The 11815-nt window shown below is 38.3% G+C and overlaps 1 long non-coding RNA gene across 1 annotated transcript in view; it reads left to right on the top strand.

Moving 5' to 3' along the window:
- Positions 1-2730: 2730 nt before the first annotated feature.
- The window catches only part of LOC307147114, a 53322-nt gene continuing 44237 nt past the window's right edge, over positions 2731-11815 (top strand). The window contains exons 1-3 of the long non-coding RNA XR_013819217.1: positions 2731-2787; positions 3858-4009; positions 6160-6238. This is a non-coding gene — a long non-coding RNA (uncharacterized lncRNA). The remainder of the gene's footprint in view (positions 2788-3857; positions 4010-6159; positions 6239-11815) is intronic.

The following is an 11815-nucleotide window of genomic DNA, read 5'->3' as shown; positions in this document are numbered from 1 at the left end:
ATGGGGAACTGTTAGAACATGACTGTTGGCGATGCAGGAGGCAGGAGCGTGTGGGCTTCAGAGATGAGTTATCAGTTCTCGCTACAATGAATTAAGAACCTGAGGCAGTATTTAAGTAGTTTGAAAGATGTGCTCAGGATCTAAGGGGGCCAGGAGTAACCCCTTTTTTTTGTCATCTACAATCAGAAAGAGCACCTCTGAGTCCCCGTCATCTCTCAGTAAGTGGGTTATGTAGGGTACTGGGTATTTTGAGCCTCCTTGGCGTATCCTCCAAAGAGATGAATAATGTAAAATGGGCTGACTGCACTGCATACTAAGTTGTCAAAACCAGCCTCTTGCAGCTCTTTGGCTGCTGTGATGTGACATGTTTGGTAAATGCTATAAACCCCTCTTGAATTCTTTCAAATCGGAAAATACATGCCGAGTCGTCTTTATTTTAGTGTGACTTTCAGCTTTGTTTAATCTTTATGTTTGACTGCAGTGTGACCTAGTCGCTTTAGCTTGTGTTTTGCAGGGGCCAGCTTAGTATTCGTGGCAATACCTCTGTTTCTTGAATCGAGACCGAGCGACGTTTTTATTTGAAGCATTAACCATTGGCTGAGCTGGCCTTCATCACTTGCTGTAACACCATCCATGGCTGAAATAACAAGGCTAGGGGGGTGCATTTGACAACAGATGCATGCTTTAATGTGTGTTGGAGAGAGCGAGAGGGCCAGACGGAAGGCTGAATAGCACTAGGTGACAGAACAAAGATGGCGCGCTGCACATTTTGTGCCAAGAATTACCCCGAAGAAAGGATGAGGTCAAATTTGCCCAGCGTGCATCCTACCTAAGTGTTGCAGTACCAGAAAATGACACAAAATTGCATCCTGTATTTTCCCTCTGGCCATCAGGTCTTATATTGTCCAAATTGTAAGTGATGGATCAATAATGGCATCATGGGTATAATGTCATGCAAGTTCAAGTGAAGGGTTTCCTTCGACTGACTGCCCGCAGCTTCGCTATTGACTCAGAGCGTGACAACTTCCTGACCTCCCCACACATGTCACATTAATGTCACCTCGCTGTCTCCGTTAGGATGCCACAAGCAGTCCTCTGACTGTGATTGGATGACACAGGGTTTAATGAGCCAATTGGAAGGGTTATTGTCACCCTCTGACTTCTTAATTTGGAGATGGAATATTAGCATAATTTCAGAACGTGCTGTTTAACCTATTTCACCTTTAATAGCCGTAGCTTTCTCCTTTTATTTGGTGTTATTATAATGAGAGTGCATTGCTCACAGCTCATTAGCCTTTGATGACATTATCTCACATAGGAGGGCCTTGAGCAAACAGGGTGCAATCAGGCGACATTCCCAAATACACAAAGCCCCTCCAACTGGCAGCCTTGCACTGCAATATGAAAGAGCAGCTTCCAGAGCACACAGTCAGACTAATGTTTGGTAATTCAATAGCCAAGATCTATAGGTGTTGTGATTTGCATATTGTATGCATTAAAGTGAGGACTGGATTGCAAAAGTCGATGTGGCGTGGGAACAGGGGGGAGATATTAAAGTATACACACACACACACAAACAGAAGTAATCTAGCAAGCAGTCAAAAAAAGAGCAGAGCACCAAATCTGCATATGTTTTCCTAAAATAAGAGTGACATTTTTTGTCACACTGTTGCTGCACCATTATTATAGTAGTTAACCTGAAAAGAAAACTCAATAAAATACATTTACACTAACAACCGCTATAGCACCTCCTGTGAAAACAGCTGAGAATGCAACGTATTTTTATCTCCTTGTTTTTTAGTTTACTGCATCACATTCATGCAGTGATACTTATAAGATTCATGTTATATTGCCAGTTGACAAACAGTAGTTTGAGGGATAAAGTGTATGTTGATGGTAGGGATGCACCAATACCACTTTTTCCAGAACGAGTCCGATACCGATACTTTCATTTTTGGTACTCGCCGATACCGATACCGATATCTGTATTTTCACTGCATTTGTAATCATGCTTAATTAAGCCTGCTAAAATGCATTTAGAGCTTCTGTTACTTTCTCTGTTCATTCTATTACTATTCTATTATCATATTTTTTCTTTCATTTATTTGCACAGCACATATTTAGAGCTGCTCCAGCCGGGCTCAGTGCTGAGAATTGGTTCAGTGGTACAAATGTTTAGACAACAATGAAATATCAATTCTTTATTCCAATTTTGATACAACAAAAACAACCAGCCTAATTAATGTCAAATAATCAAATTACAAATAGCACAAATAAATACAATAGAACAAAGAAAGGCTACAAATGAAATAAACAGTGTTTTTAGAGTTTTTCGGGTAGATCTACAGGTACAGAAATTCGAATAAAGTCATCAAATGTAAAAAAACCCCACTGCATATTCATTTCTTTATAAATTAAATATAGATGGATCTTTTTGTAAAGTTACAAAAGGTAGCCTATTTAGTCAAGAGCAGTGAGTAATTTATTTGTCTTTTGTTTGATTAACATTAAAACACAAGCAGGACTTTTATTAGACTGCTGCCCCTTTAAGACCGAACGCACGGAATATGCTGTCTACGTTCACTTGAGATATAACCGACTTTGTTTACCAGGATACTCGCCAATACAGGCGTTTTTACATCATTTTGTGTGAATTCAATTCAGTATTCACGCGCTGTCTGAGACTCTGGTTTTCGGGGCGCGCGCTTTGGATGTTTCGTTTATGGAACTTCTTGACCTGCACAAATACTGTAATAATGTAGGAAGCATTCGTTATACATAAATCAGGTAACAGTTCATGTTTTACTTACATGTATATGAACATTCGCTCCAGCTAGTTTTTGGTCAATAGCCTATTGGATATATATGCTGACTGGATAATTAGTTGTGCATGCTCACTTTACATATATTTTGATTACCTTTGTCAACTTCAAATGCTCGCTTAAAATTTATCTTTAAAAACACAAATAATTAATAATAATTAAATAATCTTTATCAAATCTCAAAATGATTGTTTTTCTTACTATAATTTTAAAGTTTAAATTCACTTGTTGCATTTAAAATGATAGATTTTAGTTTTAAGTAATTTAATTTTAATTTATTTAATTGAAAGTAATATTGACCAATGTATCAGTTATCGGGCATTGCATGAAAATAGTTATCGGCTCATCTGTATGTTTAATATCGGACTTTAATAATGAGTCATTTCAATATCGGATTATGAAATAACATATCATAACAGAGTAGGATATATTATAGTTCATTATACACAAACATACTCAAAACCAGATTAAAAATTATATATTACTAGGGATGTACAATATATCGCCCACCACATTGATATCAGCCAATATATGTTAATTTTTAATGGTATCGTTATCGGCTGATAAGAAATTTGGCTGAAATCTTAAAGCAGATAAATAATGGATTATTTCCTTCAGCTGAGACACTTCAGGTGCGCTCTTGTTCGCAATGATTGTATTGAATTGCTTGATATGTTTGGAATTACTTCAAAAAGGAAAATACAGTTAAGTGCAACATGTGCAGTGCAAGTCTGTCATATAGGCTACATAAAATTACAATGAGAGCATCATTATAATTGTGTGCTTGGGACATGGATTTAATGGTGAGACATTTTTTTTAATCAGGCTCTCAAAAATTAAATAAAACTTTTGATTTAGATTTATTGGTCAATATATCAGATATCAGCTTTCAAATAGGAAGAATTATCGTATCGGGCAAAATTTTCATATTGGTGCATCCCTAAAATATATATATAAATAGTAATTAGCTAGCACTAGCAATGATATCGAAATATTGGCTGCTTAACTTGAAAATGTTCCGATTTTTTATTTCAGAACTCTGAGGAGATCAACATATGATGTACTATGACACAAGACTAGCTTGGCACAAAGTCACAGTGTGTGCAGCCTTCCAAGCTTGTCTTTACACTACCTTCAAATGTCAAACTTCAAGTTTAGATCAACACACTCTACTCAACACTCTGATGGTATGACATATGGTGCATTCTACGCATTTCCCTCACTTATATTTGTAGCTAATATGCTGTTAGGGCTGTTAAGATTGATGGGTATGCTTATCTTGGAGTGGTGCCTGATATGAAAATGGTTTGGGTGCGAGTCGAGAGAAGTGCGAATGGCGTGATGGAGAGACACCCCCCCCCCCCCCCAGTTAATGTTGGAACATTAATTAGAGCCCTTGTAAGTGGTGTGTTGAGCACTAGTGGAAAAACATATTATAAATCAGCTATCTTCCATAATTTGGTTAGAAATGCTAGCAATTACTGCACAGATGTGCACAATATGGAAATTTTACATCAATTAACTATTCAGTTGATGTGATTCACTCACCAAATTGAGTGAGAGAGTGTGTAATGTCAATGGCAATCTGGACGTCCTTTTAATAGTGTTAATAGCTGGGAGCAGCTTGTTGTCTCAGTACAAGCTGGAGAGGCTGTAGTGTACTTCATCACTCAGTCCCGCTCAAGTCTGGAGCCAGGGACGCATGAATAAGAAACAAGAGCTGGCTGTTGCTGTCTTCCAGAGCTGTTTTGCATGGTAGGCGTGTGTATAATGTGCCTATAGTGTTTGTAGAGGGAAATCTGGACCCCTGAATTCTCATTTGAGCTAAAATATTGAGACCGCGCCAAAGATCTGTTCTGTGCTTGACATATTCTATTCGCTTTGGATTTAATCGGATGTTGGGAAGACATTCAAAATGTTCAGAGACAATCTGGCTTTTTCATGAGACTTCTAACATCTGTTTGAATGTGTTTTTACATAATTCATCTGCGTGTCCACAGGGATTCCCCCCTCGCACACATATTCGGCTCTCATTCAAGCTGTCAGACTTCTCTGAACAATTCAATGCGAGTACATTTAAGGACACCCTAACTACGTGGGAGCAACTGTTTGTGGATCAAAAAATGGACATGTTTGTTTGACTGCCAGCCTTTCCGGTTCTGTCTGTCTGGTTGAAGTTTCTCTTAAACTAAGTTTATGGTCTGCCTGTCCCTCTAGTCCAATGTTTCCCAAGGAGTTAATGAAAGGCTAATAATTAATTGCATCATAAAAAAGCAACTATTTAGTGTGATGCTCTGCCTCTTTCATAGTGAAATGGCGCACTGTGTTCATTTACACGCAAGCAGCTGCTTATGCAAGCATGTTTTCAGCATTTTATCAGATTTGGAATGGGAAGCATAAATAAAGCATATATATTTGGAACTGAAAGCATTTTTTTTCAAATGTTTTAATTTTATTATTCAGAATTTAAATACAAACAATTATGGCATAATTCAACAATCATACATATGTTTGTTGATATAGCACTTAGTAGAAAGAACAAAACAGAACCAAATAAAAGAAGAAAACAAAATCTGAGGGGGTGAGGATCTAGTCTAATAACATAAGTCCAAAGCGGAAAGTTTCAGGGCATTTCTGTCTGACATCCATTGAAGAGATTTTACAAATAGCTTAAAATCATTCTCCTATCCATTGACATGGTGTTTAATCTTTAAATACTTATGGAAAGTATATATAAAAAAGCATTTTATATATATATATAGTAACTAGTTTTCCACCAAAATAAAAGTTCTGAACATTTGAAAGTAAATCATTTGACATTAATATTGTAATTATTATATATTTCTTATTTTAAAGTTCTATTGTATTACAATATATATTTATAGTTCAAATGTAACATTTTCTTATGATATAGAATCACAACACGACAAAATAATAAATCTTATATTTTACCAAATTGTGCACCATACAATAATAATAATAATAATAATAATAATAATAATAATAATAATAATAAAAAAAAAACCTAAACTTAAATATTTTAATTTTCTGTTTACCTGCATGTCATGTGATACATCAGAGAACTGTCAACATGCAAATGTTGTTAAATTAATTAAATATAAACTTAAAATCTCAGGGGTACTTCAAGAACTTGTTTTATGTCAAAGGGGTTAGCTGTCCATGTGTGTGTCATGAAACAGAAGGATTCACACAGGTAAAGTAATCAACAGGTTTATTTGCATAAGTATGTGATCGCAACGATGGAAGCAGGGAAGTAACTGATGAATATAGTGTTCAGGATGGATATCTGGATGAGGAAGGGTCTTATCTGTTGCAGGTTTGGAAATGGAGATCAATGCAGATGACTGTTAGACGGCTGAAGGAAGCAGATGACTGAAGGCACATCGATCACGCTGGTAAGTGTTCTTTGAGGGAACGACGAGACCAGACAATGGTGAACTGCATTGGGAAGAGTTATATAGTGCTGGGTGATGATCAGTGAAGATTAGTGACAGGTGACAGTGATTAGTACTCTGGTGACTGGGAACGAGTGGGTGGAGTTTAGAGGTCTGGTGCTGTCGATGTTGTTGACTCTGTGACAGTGTGTAGCTGGTGTGGGAGAATAAATGTTAAATGTAAACTGTCGCCGAGTGTCTATGTCGCTTTTGTAAACAGCATTTACTGTAATTAGAGATTACAATTAGAACACAAAGGCTCCGGCTCCTACTGTTAAGCTACCAACAATTAAAAAAACCCACAACCTTTGCATCCACCTTTTGCTGATGAGGCAGCTAATGATGGAAGGCTAAATGTGCGCATGAATCACCAGCGGCAGGTACACATTATAGCATTACCTCGCTCTATCTTTCTGACTCTAGGGTGTAATTATGTCAATCACCGTGCGGCTAACGAACATGGGGCTCATCTTAGAATGTCTCATCCCTGTGCTGATGATGCTTGTTTTGAGTGAGGAACCATTTGACTGTTTGCTGTACCGGTGGGAGTGAGGATACAGATTCATTAGCATGTTTGTGATGAGAATGGTTGCTTTGCCATCGGGGGGGATGGGATCTAAGGTGCTGTAACAGATGGCATGGAAATGTAATGAGTGATGGGAAATGCGAGTGCTGGAATTTCTAAACCAATGCCTTAGCAACAGCTCTGCCGACCGGTTTTATGTATTTTTGTGTGGCTTTGTGAAAACGATGCTTTGTGTTGTGTGAAATGCATATGTGTGGGTGGGAGGCTGTGAGTGAGATATGGGGTCTGGCAGTGGGATCTGTACAAATGAGCTCCAGACACTCACTATCGACACCGCAATGTTTTTGGTTGTAACCTAGCAACAACATATTTGGGGTTAAATGGCAAATATAACTTTAACACACCTATCTTGCAACTCTTCCATTTCTAAATCAGTCAGTCTCCCAGCTAATGTGGACTTCATTTTCCCCCTCTATCTTTCCATTAGTCCTGAAGTACATCCTTCCCGTCCACCCCATGACGGCACGTCACCTCCTCGGCACCCAGCATGCCTCATCTTAGCACCATTGCTAGTCTTTTTCCTGCTCGTATATCACCATTAATCTCACTCTTGGCACAGGGAGGAGGCATGGGTCAGAAATCAGACTGAGAGAATCATGCTCAGAGGAGAGATGAAATGGAAAAATCTTTCTATCCTTTCACGCTCCTCATGCACTTAGTGCTAGACTAGTTCTCCCTCCAGGCTGTATCCCAGAGTAAGCATCCTCTGACTTAATTTATGCATGAAGACCAAGACAGCATGTTCTTAAAACCCCTTAATTTCTGAAAATTTCCTGATCGAAACATAAAGGCTTCACTCTCCATCACCGAAAGCTTTTTGAGCCTTTACAATTATTAGGTCGGCTTTGCGGAGGCAATCGCTGCAGCTTTAGGGATAAGCTGCTTGCTTGTTTATAAAATATTGAGATCTAACAAATAATTATAGAGTGGTGACAATAGTGTCTTTTAGTGCGCGGTTTTCGTGGAAAGTAGACAAATTGATTTAGCTAAAGTCGAAAATGCATTTTTCATCTAGTCAGATGAAAGCATGCTTAGAGGTGGTTTGAGGTGTCACGGTTCACATTGCGGTTATTAATCACTGTCAACTTTAGGATCTTGCTTGTGCCAAATGTCAGGTGGTGCTGTTTTTAACATAAAATATTTCTGGTGCCAAAAAGTATTATGTTGCTCTGGCCCAGTGGAAATATTCACCCAAAATCATTTGATAATGGAATTAATTTATGAACCGAAATATATGCAAAGTGCATGCATAGTCAGTGCCATGATTCATTTGTCACACAGTAATGCCGAAAGACGGCAGTTATACGATTTATATTGAAAAAAGTTAAGTTGCTAGTTTATGGTCATGTCAAACTGTGCCGCATTGATGCAGAGTTTTGCCAGGCTTAGGTTGTGTGTCACAAGCTGGGAGGCAATGGTCCAAACACAGCCTGATAGCTCTCCGCTCAAGAAACGCAGCCTCTGTGTGCTGTCCCTGTGCACATTAGGAGCTTGGGGTTCAGAGGAGGCCAGTCGTAACAGATCTTGAACTTGCTCCCTGGAGGAAAACAATGAGTGATACTGCCCTAAGGAGCGCCTCAAGCCCCATCCAACTTAGAGACAGAGAGGAGAGAAAATAGACAGAGTGCCTAGAGCAGTGGTTCTCAACATTTTTTTGGGCCAGCGCCCCCTATCCATTATCCAGGTCCCATACCCCACCACCACCCTCACCAAAAAAGGGCTAAATGTCTTTATTGAATGTATGCTGATTATCATTCTGTTTTAATAATAAATTCTGCTTCTTACATGTCACATTAAACTGGCAGATTTTAGAATGTTGTAAGCAATTATTTTGAAAGTAATTACATGTTTAATCTTGTCTGGATCTTTGGTGTAAACTCGTGAACGCCCCCCATGAACACCTCTTTCAGAAATCTTGCTTCCAACAACACCCCCGTTGTTCTCTGAACGCCACCATTGAGAACCACTCGGAAAATAATTTGGCGTAGAGGTTAGACATCAGGTACGTTGTAATGTTATGTATCATCTCTTTTTTTTTTCTTTCTAAAAATTGCTTTCAATAAATAAAAAAGACAGAGGACATGTTGACTACTTTTATTTTGACAACTGCCAAATTAATCTTTGACCTGCCAAAGGTTTATTTGATCATTTAATGTGAGGATACCTGCCATTCTGCAGCTGGCTGCTTTAAAACACTCAAGTGACAGTGAATGTCCACTACAGCGGAAAAACTCCGCTCAGTTCTGCTAACAACGCTAAAATGCCTCCGATTTGGGGTGTCTATACACGGGCAATATAATCATCAGATACAAGTACTTACAGATGGAAAGAGGCAAGCTTTCTTTCTGAATGCCCTAAGTAAATATATGCTGTGAATAACTTTTGTAAACCCAGCCAGGTTAATCACTAGCCTGACTACGTCAGACTTCCTACTTCCGCTAATTTCATTTCGCTCCTGTAGTCAGTCTGAGATAGCAGCATATCTTTAAGTTTTCCACCGGCCTGAAAACAGCCGGGCCAATCAACGAACAGAGGGCGGGCTGAGAGCCGTGACGTAGACGCTGATTGTACCGTGGTGGATGCGTACTTGCGTAGATTTACTTCACATAATCTGCAAAAGTCGTTCACAGCCATGTTCACTCCGGTATTTCGCTCGATGGTTTAGTTTTTGCATCATACATGTGTTTACAGTGGAAGTTAGATGCGGCTGAGCATGCGCATAACACACGCCATAACCAAACGTTATGTGATTGGCTTACGGGTAACCAATGATTTTAAACTTCAGACAAGCGCCCCCCCCCCCCCCCCCCCCCCCCCCCGCGAGAGAGAAAACACTTCTCTATTATGCTATTCCAGACTCTCTCTACGAAGCAAAGTGAAGTAGCAGAGTCTGGTATTACCAGGCTAGTTAATCACAATGAAAGCATCCAAACTGCAATATACCTGCGTTATACTTGCAATTCACAGGGGTAGGGTACTTTGTACGGTGTGTGTGTGTCTGGATGACCATGTTCGACCCAAGAAAAACCACATATGAAAGAGATTTCAGATTTTTATCTCTTCTGAAGCTCTCTCTATTCATATCTATATCTAAATAGTGTGTGTGTGTGTGTATATACGTGTATGTAAATGATTTAAATAAATAATATATACAGTATATACACACATACAGTGTATATATTTCAAGACTGTAATTCAGAAAATATCTATAGATTGGATATTTGTGCATGCAAGTTTCTTATAATATTATATGTACTAGTTTTTATAAATATTTTGAATTGGATGTCATTTTTTATTCTCAGTTTTCATTTTCGCTCGTATTAGTATTTGTTGTTGACGTTTTTATATATTTTTTATATTCCTAGCTTGCATACATTTGTAGTTTTAGTTATTTTTGTACATCAAGTTAGACTAAATATGAGAAATGTTGCCTTGGCAACTAGCATTTTTTTTTGTTTTCCAGTTAACGTTTATTTTTTCAAGTTGCAAAAATGTTTTTCTTTTTTATGATTTTAGTTAACTACTGTATATCACTTTTAAATGGAATCTTCAGCAAATCTCAGAATTAGTATTCATTGTTCATACTGTATATTAAAATGTGTAGATCATGTTCACATTCACTTGTAGAATTTAAAACTGTTTTTTATTTTATTTTATTTTTTTATGTAGACAAAAATGTTATATTGGGCATTTATTGGTTTTTGGACATAATACAATTAACCGTTGTAATTGACCAGAATTACTATTGTTGCATTTCTAAAGTATCAATAAATCAAAACTGGAGCATTGCTATAAATCAGTTACTCCTGTATGTCACGTCATTACCTTCATTACATTCGCCATGCATCAAAACTTTATTAGGGACACTGGCTTTCTTTATCCAATGGAGAGATGTAGTTTGCGTATCCAATATTCATGAAGCAGTTGTGTGTTTTGAGCCGCCGTTCAGTCTGTATTTCACACAGCGTGATAAGAAACGTCTTGGGCTGCTCTGAAACAAACAAATTCGTACGAGAGAGGTGGTGCTTTGTAAATTTTTTATTTAACGTATTAATAACAAAATCAAAGAATTATATGAAAGTTATCTCCCGAGCTATCTCTCGCCCCCCTGGAGGATCACTGAGCCCCCCCCGGTTGAGAACCACTGCCGTAAGTAATTAATTTACACTGAGTCAGACTGTACTATTTATAGTTGGTATTCATCACCCTCTGTGTAAAGATGGCAGGCGAACGCTGTCACAGTCAGTGAGATGGACATCACGGCCTCTCATTAAAGAAGGGATCTCTCCCACTCATCTCTGAGGCACAGTGCTTTCACACTGCTTTAGTTGGTTTGTCACATGTGTTATCTCCATGGGACCGAAGCTCAGCGATCACCAGGCCGTTTTTAGTAATGCAGGCATTTCAAGATGCATTTAAGTAGAAAAATGAATGTGGTTCTGAAGAGTGAGTTGAATACATTTTTAAGCTCAAATAGTTCAGGATTCATATTATCGTGGTGTCAGTTAATACTTGTTTTTCCCCATCGTGTAAATCCAGTGGGTATTGGACTGTGAATTCCTAATAAAGCTCTCACTTTAATGGTGTGACGTGAATATCGGGCAGTGCAAATTAATTCTACAGCTGCTTCTCTTGCTAAACGCCGAAAAGGCAAGTGGGAGATAAAGTTTAGAACAAACATGAGGCAGTGTCCACTGATCTAGTCATTTATCACCATGAGGAATCATTTCATTTCATAGCTGGAGGAGGAGAGCAAGAAACATGGCGTCATCCCAAAGGCTTCGCTTTTTCACACAGAAACCTTTTCTGTTGTCAGACGATAAATGAAAAGCTGAGCTTTTATTATGTTCGCAAAGCACTTCACAACCTGCGGGATGTTTTTTTTTTGCTACCTCTTTTAAGGGTTTTATAATCAATTGATAGCTCAAAAATCAGTAAATACCTGGAAACAT

Source organism: Squalius cephalus, assembly GCF_949319135.1.
Source record: "Squalius cephalus genome assembly, chromosome: 19".
Classification (NCBI taxonomy): Eukaryota; Metazoa; Chordata; class Actinopteri; order Cypriniformes; family Leuciscidae; genus Squalius; species Squalius cephalus.
This window is presented reverse-complemented; position numbering and strand designations above follow the sequence as displayed.